The sequence below is a fragment of the Mixophyes fleayi genome, chromosome 9, assembly GCF_038048845.1.
Source record: "Mixophyes fleayi isolate aMixFle1 chromosome 9, aMixFle1.hap1, whole genome shotgun sequence".
Lineage (NCBI taxonomy): Eukaryota > Metazoa > Chordata > Amphibia > Anura > Limnodynastidae > Mixophyes > Mixophyes fleayi.
This window is the reverse complement of record NC_134410.1, coordinates 68,858,365-68,867,929: the sequence shown is the minus strand read 5'-3', so window position 1 is coordinate 68,867,929 and position 9,565 is coordinate 68,858,365.

Here is a 9,565-nt window from a genome sequence, read left to right as displayed (position 1 = left end):
CATAGCATCAAAGTGTTATCTGTAGCCAATTAAAGATGTTTATCAGCCCCATATGTGTAGTAGGACAGAACAAGGGATTACAAGGAATGTGCTGCATGGAAAACAGACAACTAAGAAGTGAAGAGGTTAATGTGCTTCTTGTCCTTTTGAAGTATAGTCATTTCATCTTAGAGGGGCGGAAGATCTCCTTATACTGTACAACTCTCTCTAAAGTAATGATAGATCATATAAGTTTAGGACTACCACATGTTCCTCACAACAGACAATGGGGCTCATGCTGAGTTGGATACACAGGCATCAAAAGAGTAAACTCTAAAAAGCCACTGGTAAAAGTCTTTATTCCCATACACTAAGTAGGAGGCATTTTAAGGTGCATCCAGTTCTGCACCAGTTACATATGCGCCAGATTTACGTCAAGTATGCATCAGATACACTTACACCTAAATCAGTTCATAAGCGCAAGAAAAGTTTTCGTTACATTCGTTTTGGTAGCAAAAAAATGCATTCGCTATTAGGTTTGATTTGAATTAAAATCCCTCTATAATACAGTAGGCAGAATCTTCCTTCTGGTGTACAAAATTTGCAAAAAATAATTCTAAAAATCATGCACTGAAGAAGGCTTCAGAGGTGAAATCCCAATCAGCCAATCAGAAGCGTTTAGCTAGTGCTGGCGACTGTCATCATCGTCATCATCGCGTGTTTACTTGCGCACTCAGGCACAGGCAAATGATGCAGCTACTGACAGGCGTTTCTGCTTCTGTGAGCAGATCTGCCTCAGTTTGCAATTATGTGAACACTCCCTTACTGTATATGTTACACATTTGCAGCCCCCTTCCCTCCCCTGTTCGGTCTATTCAAGCGCATAAAGGCACAAGTTCTAAATCTGCACACAGGCATAGCTGCACACTTTTTCTTTGTGAGCATGTGGAGTACAAATCTGCATAGTTCACTAAGCAAATGGACATATGACCAACTCATTATTAGCCCAAATAAACTTAAAGCAATGGTTACCAAACAGTATAATTGTAAATGGGTAAAGGTAGATATGTAATAAAACGTAGATGTGGAATAGACCCAATAAGTAGGAAAGAAAGGTGCCCAAAACATAAGCTTGAATGCCTGAATTAGACAACCTTTGAAAAAAGTTTAAAGTTAACTAAACATAATGCTCCTTATTTAGAGTTGGACGTAAGTCCAATTTTGAGGCATAAAAGTTTGCTTTGTTTTACTGAGTAGTAAAATAGTGTAGAATTTTGAGTTCCACACAAGGTGCACTTGCTGTCACCTTCATGTAGAGAGATGGACCATGGAGATGTGGCCTATTCTGTGTGGGCCGCAACTCCATTTACACTTGTTATTGGGCATAACTTTTGCAGGTACTCAACCTCTGCTGCAGAGATGCATGCAGCTGATGAACATCATCAGCATGGATCTTTGCAGTATTAAAAAAAAGTGTAAATAAACAGAAATAATGAAAAAAAAAAAAAAAAGGGGGGGGGGTGCGAGGGGGTACTCTGCAAAGAAATGCAATCAACACCAGTCAGTGACAGGTTGGGTTGAGAATCCCTCAGCATGGAGTAATGGTGGTACTCCTTCCCAGCCTGTTCAGCACAGAGTTGAAGAATGTCCCATTTATGACCACTCTTTTCAGGATATGGTGGGTGAGACTTCATCCAAAATCCCTGTGTCTGAATTCTTTGGTTGTCCATCTAGCTGTTATGTCTTGGACATCCATTTGAACTCCCCCCTCTAAATACTTCTGTGTTTACCTTATACTGGATATTACTGTGACTGGTTTATAACCTGAGCCTCTGATCAACAGAATTCTCTCATGTTTCCCAGCACCCTCTTCACAGCTCTTTGTCCATTCATGGATATGCTAATACATCTCTGGCTATTCATGTGTATGGTCAACACCTTAGAAATCCCCAGGTATCCATACCTATTGGCATATCAAACCAGATTAAGGTATTTACATTTCTGGATTTAACTACAGATAATCCCTAAAGACCAAACAAAATAGCCATGCAGAAGCTGTAGGGATTGAAAAGAAGAGCAAAAAGGAATAAGAAACCTAAAACCATGTTATTTGCCCGAATAAAGGACACCTGAGAAGGGAGGGAGAGATGAGGTGTGGAGAGGAAGCTTAGGGCTGTGGATATTTGATCAGGAGCCTGTGTGTGACTATATTCCATAGTTTCTGCTGTTCCCTGCAGTTAATGTGTATCCTCCTCTCTCTCTCTCTCTTCAGCTGGTATGCATACTGAGCCAAAACCACAATGTTTTGCCATTAAACTAATGTGTCTCCTAATGTAAAACCATTTAAAACATCTATGTAGAACAAAGGGGAAGAGTCATAGAGATTCAGTACTGGATACAGCACCGCATTCTAGACAATGGACGTTTATTTTGAAGTGAACTGTTTTCTAACCATTTTATTATTGTATTTTAGAGAGCTTCCTCTTGCATGGCTTGTGCAGAAAACATACTATTTTAGTTCTTGCTTGTGACCTAAAGGAGTGGTTGCTGCACATTATTGTTGGATCTCCTCATGTTGCCACAGATATCTGACCAAGTGACAATATAGAATTATAGTACCACTTAGATTGTCAGTAAAAAATGACACCCACTGTTTCTAAAAGGCAAATAGGGCATGCCTTTATGTTATATATATATATATATATATATATATATATATATATATATAAAACAACCCAGATATCTACAGGTGGCGCTTACCCAATGTATGGATGGTAACACAAATACAAAATTGCATATGTGTATATAATAAATATGATATATATAAATAAATAAATAAATATGATAGTAACAGTAACACCTCCACAACGTGCGTGTGGCAGCCAACCTCAAAAACGGATGGTTAGTCCGATAAACATAGTAAGATATATATGGTGAAGGGCGGCGCCTTCAGGTGTATACAATGTATATAAACATATAAGCACAGATGTACACAAAGTAGTCCAGAGGAGTTAGAACAGGACGGTGTCTGAATAAATGCACCGCAGGTGACTCATAAATACTGTAGTGCAGGATAAAGTTGATCTGTAATTGATCGTGCAGAATAATAAAAGTGGTGTGCGTACCAGATATATAAAATCAAACCGCTTATCTGTATAGTAGCTCCTTAGAAATCCCGGAGTATGATCTGCAACCAATTCTCCTTAACGATGGATAAAATGTATGTTCTAAAACAACCGCGACACCAAACTTATCCGCTCATCATAAAAGGAAATCTGAAAAATTGTTTTCCACATCCTTTGGCAAAATGATTATTGCATCCGAAAGCTACACAAGTCATAGGCATGCTTAAGTATGTCACCCTAATAACAAATGCAATGTACTATACGAGTAACCCGCTGTGTGGCTCATTAAAATCCTTATTGTGTATATATATATATATATATATATATATATATACACACACACACACACGTATATATATATATATATATATATATATATGTATATATATATATATATGTATATATATATATATATATATATATATATATATATATATATATATGTATATATATATATATATACACAAGTTAACCTGTGCATGATACTCATGCATTCTAGTCAAATCAAGCTACTTAAGGTGTTAAAAAGGTTCTTGTCATGCATTTGGGCCTAGCCCAGGCCTCCTCAGGGGAAGAGCGTTACTTCCCGATGCAAGCGCCCTTTTTTAACGTGGTTTTGTCCACATGTCACCACCTCATCATTTTTCTCCATCACCTCATCCTTCATCTTCATCGCCACATCCTTCATGAAGCTACTTAAGGTGTTAAAAACTCCCCACTGTCACCCCCGGCAACCACCAACCACTCCCAACTGTCACTTCTCCTTCAAGAAATATATAGGTCAGTGTATAACTCTGGCGCTGCAGCTTGGTTTTTTTTTTTTCTCCACACATGCCACTAGGCATTTATATAGTAGATATATATATATATATATATATATATATATATATGGCTAACGCTGTTCCTCGCTTTTATACATACACACACAAAACACACACATTTTGTAAAATTTTTGCAATTACTTTTTTGTGTACTAGACTATTCCTACTGACTAAGATATTCCTCATTTAGTGGCCTTTTTTGTTTGATTTATTTATTTAGGTTTTTTTGTGTTTCAGTTACCATTTCTAACAACCTTTGCTATCCCAAATTGACTAAATTTTCTATCCATTCGTTATTTAATAGGAATATACTAATTAATTAAAGCAACAAAATGCAACTGCTTTGCCACCTACAAGGCAAATGTCTGCTGTGGGAAAATGTCTGCTGCATAGCAAGAAGCAGCAAAAAGACGAAGGGCTGAGCAGGATAAAGCCCGACAACAAACTATGACTGATGACCAAAGAGAACGTGATCGTCATCGCCATGCAAATATGACTTCTCAGCAAATTGCCAGACACATAGAAAACAAGTGAAGAGCGAACAGAGGAGAGGTAATATCACGTCAACGCCTAGAAAGTCAGCAAACAAGATGCCACGCCATTCTTGACGTCGATAACATTGATGAAACAAATATTGATGCTAATAACTGTGATTCCAGTACTTTTGTCATGTTAAGTATTTTGCGGCTGACCAGCCATCTGACAAACAATTCAATCAATGCTGCCTCAAAGATAAAGTCAAACTGGAAGCAATAAGGTTTGCCCCTGTTATTGAGCACTTAATGAAAGGATAGCATGAACATTCAAACAATTTCTTTGACAAAATAACATCCACGCGGAATATATCCATTACCAAAAAAGGGTCCAACGTGATCTTACTCTTATTTTTTTCAGTTTGTCACGCACCAGGCTCTCAGGTCCTGTTACTTACCCCTTTGCTGTCCTTTGAAGCTGTTCCTGCTATCTGCAGGCTCTGGTTGTCTCAGATCTCTCTACAGGATGTTAGCGAGTCTGTCTCCTCTCCAGAGATCCCTCCAAAACCAGTACATGGGTGCTGCCATCTTGGATTCAGTCACCTGATTTCTCTCAGCCAATCAGAGTACTGCTTCAGCTCTGCTGACTACAGTTTGCAATCAGGGAATAGCAGTCTCCACTTCAGGGTTCCCTCCAAAACCAGTTCCTGGGCGCTACCATCTTGAATCTAGTCCCTCGATCCCTCTCAGCCAGTCAGTGTGCTGCTTCAGCCCAGCTGACTGCAGTCTCCAATCAGGTAACAACTAGTATAAAAGGACTTCCTGGCGCCCTTACCTATGGACAGTGCAACGTTGAATTTTCAGATGCCAACCTGGTTTCCAGCAGTCTGCAATCTTTTATATTGTTCCTGCTCAGACAGTGCAGTCTGCAATCTGGCCCCAGTCCGGTCCAGCATTGCTATTCCTGACTTTTTGCGAGTATCCAGTGCTATTCTTATTCAGTAGCCTCTTGAATTTTCAGCAACCACCACCTGCAACTGTTCTTTCACTCTCATGCGAAGGAACATTATCAGGCCACCGGGCTTTGTTCACGTAGCTACCAGTACAGCTCCAGAGACACAACCCAGTCCGGGTACAGACAAATCCCCAATCGTGACGCTGTCATTTTGATGGGTTTTTAACTAGTTTTATATTAAAAGATTGACAGAAGATTCATAGTACACTAATTAACTGCTCTGCACAGCTACATTTATACATAGTGATCTGAGCTAACACATGGCTTGTCCAGACAAGGTCAAATAATATATCCATAGCATGAAATTGAACAAGGCCTAGTCCTTCCTGTGCCATTTGCAACATTCTGACCAGGCAAGTGCAGGTGGTGGGGCCTAGTGTCTCAGTAAACCACAATTGGCTCACCACTGTGCCAAATGGCAGATAGTGAGCCGTGATTCGCTTGCTGTATTAGCCACTGATTGGCTGACAGCAAATCTGTTCAGATTCCTTGTCACCAATGGCGGGGAGCACTGAATGGGAAACATACTACCAGCGCTGGATTGCTGGTCCTCTTCACAGGAACCGCTGCAGGGACACTTTGCTACATTAACACTGATCTCTGGCAGAAAATCTGTGTTCAGTATATAACAGGAACCAGAATAGCTGTCACTCAGTGATAGAGCTTGCTGCTAGATGTTGGCGAATTATATATGAAGAATGCAATGTTCTTGATCTTTAGCAGAAGCTTTCAATATCATGGATTTTAAGCTCAAAAAAGTTGAACACTCACCCCCATCAAATCACAGCTGTCCCCTTACATATCTGAGCCCTGTAGTTGCAGCTAAAGGTACACCCCTGCATGCACGCTTGTTTGGCTATTCCATTAACTGACAAATAAACCCAAGAACTTTAATTTTGCATATGAAAATCTTTATAGTAAAATATATACCATATTGTTAAAATATTCCAATGACAAGTAAATCTCTGTTTCTTCCATACTAGCAGTTACAATATACCAGTGAAATGACACAAGGCCTAATTAGATCTTTATATATAGTCGAAGTGAGGATCGTCTATCTGAACTTGTAAATGTCACTCATTAAAGCCTTTGGTTCTGACACCTGTGTCACTAAGTTACATGACACTCTGGTCATATTCTCTGCCGGACCTGTTGTTCTACTTCATTGGCCAGGTCTCAGGATGGAGGTAATGCAGTGTGCTATGTGCTGCTGCCTGTGGGGCATTGTGTCCTTATTGCTAGTGAACATCCATATGGGAGGTCAGGGAGCAGCCAGTGACCCAGACAGTACGTTACACAGTGAGATGGAAGGATGAACACGGTCAAAGGAACATTTTATTTTTTTGTAAATCAGAGCAGTGGCTGTGCTATCCTTTGCTGTTTGCTTTTGTTATACGACTGTTTGTGTAAACGTATTCTATAAATAACAGCACTGGTTGCGTTCTTTGTAAAGTAATGGGTGTTGTGTATTGTGCTTACATTAAATAAAAGAAACACATTGTGTGAGCACTACCCAGTATCAAAACTTAATTTTTTTCTGTAATTTATTCAAAATAAATTCAAAGATATACAGTATCCATCATTATTGGTTCCAATCAAATATGCTCATTTGTTAAATGTATACATGAAAAATATACACATAACACAGTGACTTTCTATACCTTGACAGACGTCTTAAATTACATATATCTTAAACAGAATGAAATTGGTTTTCCATTTGGACCACTAACCGTATAACCCTGACAATGTGGTTCCTGTTGTATAGTGGGACACTATTGAAAATCACAGTAATCGGTACTCTGCCATATAGACAATGAGTAGTAATAATAATAATAATAATAATAATAAAAGTAATTTTTTGTAATAAAGGCAGCTCCCCTCCCACACACACACACCCTTGTAGTTGCCAAATTCATTATGATCTTTTATTATATTATCTTGTATTAATATTTGAACTCAAGCAACCTCTGGCTCTCTAGCCTGCAGCTGGAAGAGAATGTTGGGAATTGTAGTTAACCAAGGACTGGAAAGTCACTTACACTTACGCGCAAGACTTCATGGGAAATATGCATGTTCCATATACTATTTCATCGGTATATGTAATTGACAACTACAGATGAAATGACACTAATGTATAGTTTTAGTAAACTAATCACTAGGGGCCTGATTCATTAAGGATCTTAAATGAAGAGGTATCTTATTTCAGTCTCCTGGACAAAACCATGTTACAATGCAAGGGGTGAAAATTTGTTTTCTGTTTTGCACATACGTTAAATACTGACTGTTCTTTCATGTAGCACACAAATACTTGATAGCTTATTTGTACACTGAAATTTAAAGTTGATATTTGTGTGCTACATGAAAAAACAGTCAGTATTTAACTTATGTGCAAAACAGAAAACTAGTTTGCACCCCTTGCATTGTAACATGGTTTTGTCCAGGAGACTGAAATAAGATACCTCTTGATTTAAGATCCTTAATGAATCAGGCCCTAGATTTGTTTTGTTATGTATCATGTTTGTGTGGTTCACATAAATTTAGCCAATTCTGCAGATCAGTAAAAATAACTGCCCAACATATTTGACATAGGAGAGAGAGAGTCATTTATGAACTGCCGAAATTGTGGGCCAGTAATGCTCCATTATGTGTGCAGGTGCACATACTTATTCCATCTAGTGCTTTTCAAGGTGCTTCGACCACATTTAGGAAATCAGTTTGCCACATACTTGCCAACTTTAAGAGGCAGCTGTCCGGGAGGGGGTCCTTCGAGGGGGCGTGGCCTCGCGTGGTGCGCCGTTAGGCCCCAACCCCTGTCAATCTTAGACCATTTTAGCCAATCGCAGCAGGGGCCGGGGCCACAATGCCGCGTTTAGCCCCGCCCCCGCCATCTTCAACAGCGGCGACTTCGGGATCCGGGATTTTTGCCTGCTCTCTCGGGAGTCCGGGAGAACTCCCAAAAATTCGGGAGTCTCCCGGACGGGAGAGTAGGCAACTATGGTCTGCCATCCAGCTGGAAATGTGCATAGTGGAAAGAGGTAAACGTCATTTCAAAAATCAGTTTACTACTGCTCAGTTTAGCTTTTTTCCCATCTTGAATGAATCGTGAGAGCACAGGGACATTGGGTTTTATTCTATGTGTCTCAATTTTGTGTTTATGAGTATTTTCATTTAATTGGTTGAAGTTTTTCTCTTGCAAATATACAACATGAATCCCATTAAAAGTACTAGACAAGGCCCCATCGAGATGCTGGGGAAAATGAAGACCTTTTGCAAGGGAGAAAAGGCTAAGCACTCCCACTAAGCAGGAAATGCACCTGCAAATGCGCCCTGTTACCTCTCACTTAAATAATCTCATACCGCAAAATGAAATCTCCTTTTTGCATGTGCATGTGCATATAGGAACATTGTGGGATGAAAGAGAATTTGTGCTTTGGTTTTGCATATTTGTGGATTGAAAATAAATCTTACCATTTTGACATAGGTTGTACGCGTTCTTTTTTTTATCCAGTCATTAACTGCAGAAGAAACCTCGTAGTCACCTCATTACAGTAACGGTGCTGGTCATTGGCACAGTTAAGTATTCTCCTTCATAATGACCTCTTCCACATATCCTTAGAACTCCTCTGAAGACACCACATTTCTTACAGAGATCCTTTGATACAGATGTGACCCTTTTTATCTGCCAATCGCTTCCTGCTGGACCTGTGTCTCTGAGTGATGATAACCTATCGTAAGCAGGACATCTGGAAGGAAAGCCAGTTCCACAGATCCTCACTAGTCCTAATCTGCCTGAGCCTGACAAGCGCCAGCACCAGGACTCAATTCTTTACCTATCACTCTCATGTTGTCAGGGGTGGTGTGGCAGGCAACTTTTCTTCCAACACACATATGGATTTAACACGTGTTCAATTTATTATTGTCAATATTTATGATCTGTAAAAGAAAAGAAGCCTTTCATCTGCTTCTTCTTAAACCTAGCATTCTCCAACCCTCTACAGTAACCCCAACACAACGATGTATAGGTTAATGATGCCCCTGCTGGGATCACTGGTCTGAATGGACATATATTCATTTTAAACATCCAAAAGGGTGCTCATTACAATAAATTTCCCTATCTTTCTACATTTTGTAGTGCATACACAATGCTCTGAA